This window comes from Adiantum capillus-veneris, chromosome 5 (genome assembly GCF_014529385.1).
Source record: "Adiantum capillus-veneris isolate H3 chromosome 5, ASM1452938v2, whole genome shotgun sequence".
Taxonomy (NCBI): domain Eukaryota; kingdom Viridiplantae; phylum Streptophyta; class Polypodiopsida; order Polypodiales; family Pteridaceae; genus Adiantum; species Adiantum capillus-veneris.
The window spans coordinates 110,049,129-110,061,269 of NC_140935.1; the positions used below are offsets into that span (position 1 = coordinate 110,049,129).

Here is a 12,141-nt window from a genome sequence, read left to right on the forward strand (position 1 = left end):
GTGTTTTGCAGCTAGGTACCCAATTACGTACGTCGGATGATGAGCGCAAAGAGGCTTTTCTCTTTGGATTGGACGAGTATATCAAGTAAGATGTCGAGGTATTCGATCCAATCGATCTCAACAAGGCGGTAGCGATTGCTCTCTCACAGGAGATGAAGCACAACAAGGGAAAGCCTAAGGAGAACAAGACTTCCACCAGTACCTCGCAGACTTCTCAGAACCCGCAGAATGGTAAGAACGGTAAGAATGATAACTCTTCTAACCAATCTACCAACAGTATCTCATCAAAGAATTCTGCCAATGAATCTAAGGGTAACGCTAATACAACTGCTAAACCTAAGCTTACTCCAGATGAAAAGGTAGCACAAGGAATTGTAGGAGGTTACATCACTTCGGAAGAACAAAGCACTTATTCTAAAGAAGGTCGTTGTTTTCATTGTCACATTAAGGGTCACATAAAAAGAACATGTCCTAAGCTTGAATCGAATGAATCTAAAGAACCCACAACACCCACTACATCTGTCAATGCAATGAATGATAACACGGGTGTGCCCAAAGTTTCTCAGGACCCTCCCATTGATGATTCTCTCATTAAATGTTATGGTCGTACGTCGGGGCACCGTTTTGTCATATTGTTTGACCCAGGTAGTATGCATGATGTGATCAATTCCTCTCTTGTTGAGAGAGCCCGCCTCGAAGTTAGTCCGAGATCTCCTTTCGAGGTCTCTGGCTTTCGTCCCAGTATGGACGCTCTCATCACAGAGAAATGCCTTGATGTGTTGTTTGCAATTCAACAGACTGCCTTCACTAGAAGATTTATTGTTTCTCCTCTCTCAGGATGTGATATGATTTTTGGCATTCGATGGTTTTGTGAGACTAATGCTCTCATTGATTTTGAGACTAACACTTTTAACTCTCAATGTCAAAAGTGATTCTCCTATTGTCTTTCATGGAGTGGATACTTCTCCTTCTCCATCTCTCATTGCTAATATGCAGGACAAGGTTGAAAGGATTCGAGATAAGGAGACTCTCTCAGTCTCTTTTTCTCCACAGCATGACACACAGAACTTGCATGATTATGAGAAGCATGATGATTTGAATGATAATGATTTGGATGAAAAAGACAAGCACGATGAATTGCATGAAGATGATGTGATTGTTCACATGGATGAGGTGTTAGTGGATGCTTTTTCTAGCGAAGCTAACCTCGTTGTAGATTCGAGCAGTCACGAAGATCCGATCTTGGCTTTCGAGTCGAGGTCCAAAGAACCCCCACAGGACGATTCGATCATTCAGGACGAACCGATCTTGGCTCTCGAGCCTTGGTCCAAAGAGCCATCACAGGAAGTATTATGTGTTCGCATGATTGATACGCAGGCATTGTTCAAGTGTTTCATTCGTGAAGGTTTCCTGTATTTTAGTAAACATCGTTATGTGATCCCTTTTCCTAGGCATGACATACTGTATGTTGAGCACGTTTCTCTCATGGATGCGCACGAATGTATGCGGATTGTTCATGAAAAATTGAAAAGTTTGTATGTAAGGAAGTCACATTCCATGTCTCTTCCTTGGCATGACATAGTTGTAGACAGAACACATGATAGTATGAGCACCAAGCATGGGCATTTCCATTATGATTTGCCACAGTTGATTGATTTCGATCAAACAGAAAAGATTCGATCTCATTGTTTGCATGTGTTTGATGAACGGGTTGTCACTCCGTCTCTATGTTCATCTACATTGCATACACAGTCTTTAGAGAAGATAATATTTTTTTCCTTCACTTTACATGGAATAGGTATGTTCATGGTTTTGTGTTGGAGATGGTTTTAGGAATTTTCAGCCATGGAGATTCTTGAAGACGAAAGAAGCAGGACTCTCGACGCAGTTGAAGCAAGAAAGGAGATTCAAAAGACTTTGTGTCGCTTTCTGCGCGGCCCAAAGAAGCAAGCGTTGCAGACCTTTATGAAGTTCAAGTACCGCACGACCCACACAGCAGAGTGGGCCGGCGAAGAGTCCCTTCCAGGATTCTGGATGCTGAGCATGATCATTGGAATTCCCATCAGAATCCATTAGCATCAGTTAGGGGAATTTTCCAGTACATTTAGCCTATTTTCCTATTTTTGGTTATTTTCACTTATTATTTTTAAGTGACTTTCCAACAAAAGGAGGTAGGGCAATTTTGCTAAGTTAATATATAAGCAAACCCAAGTTAGCACTTTCTGGCAAAAGAGGCAGCAGGAGCTTCCCGCTCAACAGGCAACTTCTCAGCTGTACCCCCCCCCCGCAGCACTCGACCATCGCCACCCACTCCACTTCCCTGGCGTTTTATCCTCCACAGCAAGTCCTCGCCAGTAGTGTCTTTCTCTGGCGTTTTTCCCACGATCCCCAACCTCAGCCTATTAGCATTTTTGTGCCTCCACAGCACCAGTGTTTTTGGCAAGGAAAAGGACAGCCTAGCGTTAGTGAATTTCAGCCACACAGCATCAGATCTGGAGCATTTTCCAGCCAGCAGAACCTCAGCCATGGCAGCGTTTTGGTAGCAAATGTTCAGCCCGTTAGAACGCAGATTTTGACCCAGAGCCTCAGCGTTTTTACATCAGTTTTCAGCAGGTAAATCAGCCTTAAAAATCGCAACCAAAGGAGTACAGATTCTCAGCGTTTTGTCCTCAACATGAACCCCCAACAACTCGATCATTTCAGCCATGAAAACAGCAAGAAAACAGTCATTTCTAGCCACGAAGACAACCCCGAACTCAGCCCTAGAAGATCACAGATTTCAGCCTTAGTCGTCGTCATCACCGTCGTCGCCATTGGCATAGTCCCATTGCATCAGTCCATTGCATTTGCATTGTACACCTTCGTACAATCAAAGTAGACCACTCTCGCCGACGAGAGTGGGGCCTTCGGAGGAGGGTTTTACAACCTCTCGGGTGTCGTATCTCTTCTCTTTCCTTCTCTCAGTCTCATTCACTTGCACGCACAATATCCACTCACTTTGTTCGTTATCACAACACTCTCCATAAGACGGAAAGCTCTCTCTTTCCCTAAGAACTAAAAGGAACCTTGAGCAATAAAGATCACTAATCTTGAGAAAATACAACATTCATTCCGCTGCACCTTACAACATTACATACACAATCTTTAGAGAAGACAAGATTTTTTCCAGTCATTTTACATGGAATAGGTATGTTCATGGTTTTGTCTTGGAAAATGGTTTCAGGAACTTTCAGCCATGGAGATTCTTGAAGAAGAAAGAAGCATGACACTCGACGAAGTTGAAGCATCGAAGGAGCCACATAAGACTTTGTCTCACTTTCGGCACGGCCCAAAGAAGCAAGCGTTGCAGACCTTTTTGAAGTTTAAGTACCGCACGACCCACACATCAGAGTGGGCCGGCGAAGAGTTTCTTCCAGGATTCCGGGTGCTATTGGCGATCTCCCTTGATGTCATACAGTTCGGTAGCAATACCTCAATTTTAAAAGGAGGGGATGTCACGTGACACATCCAACCCCATGTGTCTGTGGACAAGCTACATCATGATCAAGGTTCAATCAGTCCAGTTAGTCTAGATTAGAAGTGATCTGACACTTCTGTGAGTCTATTCGTAGACCGTGCATGCCCAGTCACTTAGTGTAGATGCATATCCTCTGGTTGCACACAACATGATCATAAGCATTCCCATCATAATCCTTCAGGGGAATTTTCCAGTGCATTTAGCCTATTTTACCTATTTTTGACATTTTTTACTTATTATTTTTAAGCGACTTTTGTTGGAAAGTAGGTAGGGAAAATTGAGTAAGTTTGTGTATAAGCAAACCTAGACTAGCACTTAATGGCAGAAGAGGCAACAGGAGCCAAGCTCAGCAGGCAACTTCTCAGCAGGACCTTGGCGGTTTTCCCCACCAAGCAAGAAGAACCTCCCTTAGCGTTTTCTTCATCAGCCATTGCCTAGCGTTTTCAAGATTAGCACCATCGCCAGAACCCCCAGCATACCTAGCGTTTTGCATCAACAAGGATTGCCAGCAGAGACCAGTTGACCTAGCATTTTTGTCACCATCAGCCTAGCGTTTTTGACAGAAGCAGCCTTGGCATTTTCATCAAGATTTAGCCCTAAGAAGTAGCAGATTCGAGAAGTAGCAGATTCGAGCCGGAAGAACCTCAGTTTTCAGCCCTAAACCTGCAGATTTTCAGCGTCAAAGACCCACAGAAACAGCCCCCAAAATCAGTGTTTTTGGACTAGTCGCAAATTTCAGCCCATAGCGTTTTTGGACAGCAGTAGAAAGATTGCAGATTTCAGCCCTTAGGTCGACTTCGTCATCTCTGTCGTCATCGCCAACATAGCCTAGACTTGCATTAGTCTCATGCATACAATTTGTACCAGATTGTGTAATCATAAGTAGACTACTCTCGCCGACGAGAGTGGGACATTTGGAGGAGGGTTTTACAACGTCTCTGGTGTCGTATCTCTCTTCTCTATCTATCTCTCAGTCTCATACACTTGCACGCACAGTGTCCACTCACTTTGTTTGTGATCATAGCATTCTCTCATTAAGAACGGAAGGCTCTACCTTCCATTAGAACAAAAGGAACTCTGAGCACAATTTGGAGCACTCATTTCGAGCAAAGCGCAAACAATCATTCCGCTGCACCTAACACTTAGTATTGTGACCTCTTTAATTGAGGGGGGTCCTTGGCGGGGTGTTTGGGGCCCCATTTGGTGTCGTATCTTCTCTCTCTCTCTCTACCGCTCACAGCACCTTCTGTCACAGTTTTCCACTCTTGTTTTGGTCATTGCACAATCTCTTATAAAGTCAAGGAAGGCTCTCCCTTTCCTTCAGTAAAAGGAACCTTGAGCACCTAGTGATCACTCATCCTGAGCTTGCACCATCATTCACTTCCGTGTTGCACATTACAAGTAACTTCTACACTCATGATGAAAGTTGCCTCATTTGAAATTCAACAAACGGAGAAAGTGGATGCAACATAGAGATAAGTTAGGATTGGAGGGCTTTCAAAGACTTGGAAAATGAAGCATATGTCTTGGAAACAAATGTGCTGTTGGTTGGATCGTCCATGTAACAAACTTGGACACCCCAAGTCAAGATTCTACCGCGACACAGTAGAGATTCACTTCAACACAGTTTACAATTCACACTTGAGTTGACACGGCCCGGTGTAGTTCCGTGCCTAGAGATATTGGCCCCAAAGACTGGCGCCCCTTTCGGTATTGCTTTTTGTATTAATCTGTGTTCAGAGTACAAGTGGGTAGATGCTCACTCTCAGACTCTGCGTCGAGATGCTCTGAGAAGTGAGGCCCTGCCCACTTATTTATTGGTTACAAGGGATGCTTTAAAGCAAAGCCCCAAAACCATTCACTTTTAAAAGATTTTTAAAATAAAGCAATTGAGCCAAAAGCTGCCAATTCAGCCCAGCGCAAAAGCAGGAATTTCCATACGCTTTGCCACATCAGCAAGTCAGCGCAAAAAGCGGGATTTTCGTACGGAGGTCACGTCAGCCTGTCAGCGGGTTTTGCGTCGAAATTCCGGAATTGTCGTACAACTGCCACGTGTCACTGCTGCCAGTCTGGGTGTGTGTCTGGGTCTGTTGCCCCACTCTGTGAGTGTGTCCAGGGCCATGCCACATCACCCATTTGTGACATACCCCCCTCTTGAAAGCATTGTAATTGCCCTCGATTATGCCTGCAAAACAGACAGAGGCTATAAACTGTCTTAACAGACATTGACTGTTAGTACCGACGCACTAGGAACAACACATCTAGCACATTTACCAATCGACACTCATATCATAGGACATCACTTGACAAATCACATTCAAAATTCATTCCAAATCTTAGACCATGACTAATCGGCAACGTATTTAGCAATCGCATCTAGCTTCAGTCGGGACCTCACAGATGCCAGATTAACTAATCCATATTGCAATCATGTTTATAGAGATTTATGAGACCGAAATGCTGCAGTCATTTCGTCTATCAGTTCCTGCACTCAAACAAGTCAAGTACAAATCAATCAGTATCATTTTCATTATTGGGAATTCCAGTTCATAAAGTCATACGACAGAATACTGTCAGCTCAGCAGATCCCTGAAACCCAAAGGGACATTAGTGACTCTATATCGAATCAAAATATTGGGGCAATCTGTCGACAAAGGAGCGGAGTGACTCCCCTCTTGTGCATACCCGCTACACTAGATTCGCCCATGCTGAAATCGGGGTTTTACCAGGTAAAGGTTCACAATCTGAGGAGTATCTGCTAGGGCCTTCTCCTCTATCCACTTTGCATCCAATGCGGGATAGTTCTTGAATTTAACCAAGAACCGCCTTATCACTTTACCTTTAATCTTTCTATCTTTATGTGCCAGTATCTGTTCTGAATGAGTATCTCCTTGCTTTTCTCCACTTCGGGTTGTTCATCTAGCTCCCCATCATCAGGCACATCGCCTTTAAAAGGCTTCAAGAGATTCACATGAAAAGCATTGTGAAATTTCCAAGTATCGGGCAGCTTCAGTCTAAAGGAGACATCATTTATCTTTTCTTTTATCTGGAAAGGTCCATAGTGTTTCATGCTAAGCTTTGGAAAAAGCCGCTCCTTTCCCTTTTTCTTTCGCAGACGTGCCTTCTCAAAACGTATGAGTACCCAATCATCCTCCTTTAATTTCAAATCGCGACGGCGTCGATCTGCTGCCTTTTTGTGTCTTTCTTGAGATTTCTCTAAAGCCTCCCGGACCTTGGCAAAAGCACCATCCAAGTCCCTCGTGTACTGGTCGAGACTTGGCTTCAAAAATCTTACCTTTCGTGCTTAAGAAGGGTGGAACCTTCATAGCACCTTCAATAATCTCAAATGACGCCTTCTTTGTCGAAGAGTGAATCGTGTTATTGTAGGCAAATTCCACCAAAGGTAAAAACCTTTTCCATTGAGTCTTCTGGTCTAAAATGTAAGACTTCAATAAATCCAGTATGACTAAATTTGCAATCTCAGATTGCCCATCTGTTTGCGTGTGGAAAGATGACGAGAACTGCAACCGTGTGCCAATGTTCTCCCAAATAGCCTTCCGAAACAAACTCGTGAATCGGGGATCTCTGTCGGAGACAATAGTCTCAGGCATGCCATGTGATCTGAATATCTGGGCCATGAACAATCTTGCTAAATGATCCGGCTTGACTGTTTTGTTCACTGGAATGAAATGAGCTTGCTTGCTAAATGTGTCAATAACAGTCTAGATACCATCGTGTCCACTCTGTGTCTTCGGGAGATATAAAATGAAATCCATAGCAATACTTTCCCAGGGGCGGGTGGGAATGGGTAAAGGCTGTAACAATCTCTGTGCTTTATGCCCGTCAAACTTGACCTTCTGGCATACCAAGCAATTGCGTACAAAATCGTCCATGTCGTTCTTGAGTCTCGGCCAAAAGAAGTATCGCTCCACACCTTTCAAGGTGGTATCAATGCCGTGGTGAGCCATAAATGGTGGACAATGGCATTTGGTTAGAATCTTTTCCCTCAACGGCTGTGTAACGCACAACATCGTTTTCTTCATCAAGTAGCCATCCCGAATGGAATATCCCGCTACTACCTTGCCATTTTGTATTCGATCGAATACATCTGAAAAATCTGGATCTGTGGCGTACTGATCGACCATATCCTCGAAGCTTCTATGATGTATCATGGAAATAGCCCAGACCAACGACTTCCGGGACAATGCATCTACCACCAAGTTCTTGTGTCCCTGCACATGGACAATCTAGAACAAGAAGTAGCATAAACTCTGATGATCAATGAAGACCGTAAAATCGGCTCCGAGTAGGTAATGTCGCCACTGAGTAAGAGCATGGATCATTGCCAAAAGCTCTTTCTCATAAATCTGTGCTGTCAATTCTGGCCTTGAAAACAATCGGCTTTCATAGGCAATGACATGGCCTTCTTGCATTAAGGCCGCTCCCAGACTACGACCATAAGCATCACAATATACTTCAAATGACTTTTGCAAGTCCGGCAAAGTCAACACTGATCGAGTAGTCAGTTTTTCTTAAGTGTCTGAAAGGCAGTCACCTCTGTCAGTCCCCACGAGAAAGGTACTTTTTTCTGTGTCAAAATATGCAAAAGGAAATAAACCTTTGCAAACTTTCTAATGAACCGCCGGTAGTAAGAACATAAGCCCAAGAAGCTTCTGACTTCATGGACATTCTTCAAATCGGGCCAATCACGTATAGTCTCAATCTTGGCCGGGTCCATCTGCACTCCTGCTCCTGAGACGACGTGTCCCAAAAAGTGTATCTCTGATAAGAAAAATTCACTTTTCTTTGCATTGATCACCAACTTGTGATCTCTCAATGCCTGAAAGACCTGTAGCAAATGTTCTCTATGTTCTGCCTCATCCTTGGAGAAGACAATAATGTCATCAAAGAAAGTGCCAACAAAAGATAAAGGTCGCTGGAGCATTGGTAAGGCCAAAATGCATCATCAAAAATTCAAATAACCCGAAGGTCGTCCGAAAAGCTGTCTTGTAGACAACTCCCGGCGCGATTCGGATCTGATGATATCCGCTCTTCAAATCGATCCTGCTGAAACAAGAGGATTCCTGTAGTCGATCAAGAATATCATCGATCCTCGGAATCGGAAATCTGTTTTTGATGGTGATTTTATTGAGAGCTCTATAATCAATGCACATTTTCCAAGATCCGACTTTTTTTAAAACCAACAACACTAGAGAGCAGTAAGGTGAAGTACTCGACTGGAGAAGACCCTTTTCCAAGAGGTCTTTCACTTGGTCCATAATCTCTTCATTCTGGGCTCGGCTCACATGGTAAGGTCGCCGGTTCGGTGGTGTGCTTCCAGGTATCAGATCAATGGTATGATCCTCAGGACGAGTTGGTGGCAACTCGCTTGGCAGGCCCTCAAAAAAGCCATCGGCATGAGTGTGGAGAAAATCTTGGCGTTCTTTATCAATTTAGACATATTTGTCCTATATTCATGTCATGAGGACGTGGCAAATGCTAACTTGAGTTGTTGGTTTCTTTCCGATGATTTTTGTTTAATTTTTGGGACCCTCTTTTTGAAGTTGCAAATGACCAAACATTGCGTGGCCAGTGTGAAACGGCCGATGGCCGAGAGTTTCACCTGCAGTCGGGAAGGACAAGTCACCATGAGTTGGTCGGGCTAATCGGCACTGGAATCTGAGCAGTAAAAGGGCGTCTAGGCTCAGTTCAAAGTCATTTAGGCTCCTCGCGACACTTATAAGTTGGTGGGTACTAGGGAATTAACTCAAAAGAGGCAAATTGGACACATGACGGCTCCAGGGTGACTTGCCAGGTCTGCAAGAAGAGGAGGCGCCCATTTCAAGAGAGGGGGCTGATTTTTGCTTCAGTGTGTGTGAGTAGTGGGTGCAGGTGATCACAACTTTAATGGAAAGCTTGCCTTCTCCCTTGCTCTATGTAGCGCGATGATTTGCTCTCGCGCATCTCTCTCTACCCTTTGCACATATGGTAATGCCCCACTAGTTGGGCTTCTCAAATGACCATGTACAACTATGGGGGTTTTATGCACGTTTGCCAAGGCAAGAGCCTTCTGTACAGGAACCGGATTAGCTAATTGCTAATCCCCTCCAGGTACGCACAGTTCCATCGCAGAGGAATGCGAAAACGGAGAGTTTTCTCGCGTGAAAACTCGTCTGATTTGAAAGGGAACTGTCCCATTGCATGTTGGAGCACCTGAGACACACGTAGGCGTGCTCGCTCCGCTCGAAACGGTCCAAAACAGAGAATTACAGCCTGCTGTGTTTTTCTGCAGGTTTATGGTTTCGCACCTAAACTGCAGGGAATCGCCAGGGGAGCCTCGGAATGGCCTTGTGATGCGTGTACAGGGCAGTAGGCACCTAAAAGTGGCAAAACAGAAAATTACAGCATGCTGAGATTGACCTGTAGCTCACTAGAAAGCTTCCATACCGCAAGGGAAAGTGTCCTTGACGTGTACTTTAGACCTACAGGTATATTTGCGCCGTTATGTTGGCAAAATTGGGTCAAAAACTTGCAATTACAATCATGGACAGGTTTGAACAGCTTAGTGAGGGCTAGGTGCAAGGGTTCGGATCGTTTATTTTGTCAGGGGAGCCTTGGGAAAGCATTGGGTGCTGTGTGGAAAGTCTATGTTTGCTTGGGATTTTGTCCGTGGAGACTTATACTGTGGTTATGTTGCCGAAATCGGGTTGGAGTAGAGGAATTTCAGCCCGATAAAAGTGAGACATCTTGTGGAATTGTACAGGTTTTTCTCAAGTATAATAAGAAGAAAGAAATACCGAAAGGGGCGCTAGTCTTTGGGGCCAGCAAGGTGTCGTTGTCTACTTGGTAGCGCTCTAGCTTCCAGGCTGTGGTTTGTCTTGAAGTGTTGAATTCCAGTCACACAGGCTTATTCGTGAAGTTCCTTTGTGTCGTAAAGTCTAAAGTAAAGAATTTCGGGTGAAAGCCAAAGCCTACGGCCCTACGGGCCGGTTTCATGGTTCCATCGCCGGGATATAAATCACTTTTTCCTCAAGAAGTGAGCCTCGGTTGTTTTGGGTAAAGACAGAGAGTACAGGAACTTGGAATTACACTATGGTTGAAAGGACAGATGACACTAGGGAAGAGGGTTCCTCTTCACAGGACAGACAGGAAATTCCACACATTCGCCCTACCAAAAAGTGGTCAAATTAGGGTTGATTTTTTGTTGCATTTTAGGGTTTGCAAGTATGAACCAAGATGAGATAGGGAGAGGTCTTACGGTGGTAGATTGGCCAACTAGATCTCATGCAGGAGTGATGTGGGTCTGCCAGGTGACACACTGCTTGCCGATTCTCTGAGGCGATCGCTTGGATTCTTTGACGCATCGGTAAATCGTCTTGAAATTTGAGCTTACTTGGTCGTGGGCGGTACGTCACAGTGTAGTGGAATTATGCTCGTTTGCGGAGGCAAGACCTTTTTGCACACGTAAAGGTTAAGGGACAGGTTGCAAAGATGCTACTTGGTGAAGTTCAAGAACTATCCACCTATGGATGCAAAGTGGATGGAAGAGCATGAACTGTCAGAGTCACCAAATGCATTGCAGCTTTACCTTGAGGCCTTTGGGTTACAGCCTACGTATGCCCCAACCCAGCGTCTGCAAAGGAGGGGTAATGATAGAGCTAGCACATCAAATGTACTCTTGGATTTAGTGCAATAGCAGTGTACAGTTTGACAAAAGTATGAAGGTCTCATTAAGTCATTTATACACATGTTTTGACAGTCTTTCTTGTGGATACATGCGATGATAAAAGGACGCCTACCACACAAGATCATTGATGGCATGTATATATGGCACGCAAGCGAGGACGTTTGCGATTTTAAGAGGGTGCTATTTCACGAGGACGTGGCAAATGCTAACTTGAGTTGTTGGTTTCTTTCCGTTGATTTTTGTTTAATTTTTGGGACCCTCTTTTTGAAGTTGCAAATGACCAGACATTGTGTGGCCAGTGTGAAATGGCCGATGGCCGAGAGTTTTACCCATAGTCGGGAAGGACAGTTCACCACGAGTTGGTCGGGCTAATTGGCACTGGAATGCGAGCAGTAAAAGGGTGTCTAGGCTCAGTTCAAAGTCATTTAGGCCCCTCGCGACACTTATAAGTTGGTGCGTACTAGGGAATTAACTCAAAAGAGGCAAACTGGACACATGGCGGCTCCAGGCTGACTTGCCAGGTCTGCAAGAAGAGGAGGCGCCCATTTCAAGAGAGGGGGCTGATTTTTGCTTCAGTGTGTGTGAGTAGTGGGTGCAGGTGATCACAGCTTTAATGGAAAGCTTGCCTTTTCCCTTGCTCTATGTAGCGGATAATTTTCTCTCGCGCATCTCTCTCCCCCCTTTGCACTAGTTGGGCTTCTCAAATGACCATGTACAGCTATGGGGGTTTTATGCGCGTTTGCCAAGGCCAGAGCCTCTGTATAGGAACCGGATTAGCTAATTGCTAATCCCCTTCAGGTACGCACAATTCCATCGCGGAGGAATGAGAAACGGAGAGTTTTCTCGCGTGAAAACTCGTCCGATTTGAAAGGAAACTGTCCCATTGCGTGCTGGAGCACCTGAGACACGCGTAAGCGCGCTTGCTCTGCTCGAAACA

The 12,141-nt window shown here is 44.7% G+C and overlaps 1 protein-coding gene and 1 long non-coding RNA gene across 3 annotated transcripts in view; one reads left to right on the forward strand and one right to left on the reverse strand.

Annotated features, from left to right (window-relative positions):
- LOC147457906 (uncharacterized) overlaps positions 1 to 12,141 on the reverse strand; it is a 207,193-nt gene that overhangs the window by 23,605 nt on the left and 171,447 nt on the right. The window lies entirely within an intron of this gene.
- POL{LAMBDA} (DNA polymerase lambda (POLL)) overlaps positions 1 to 12,141 on the forward strand; it is a 197,978-nt gene that overhangs the window by 20,339 nt on the left and 165,498 nt on the right. The gene's annotated exons all lie outside the window — the stretch shown is intronic.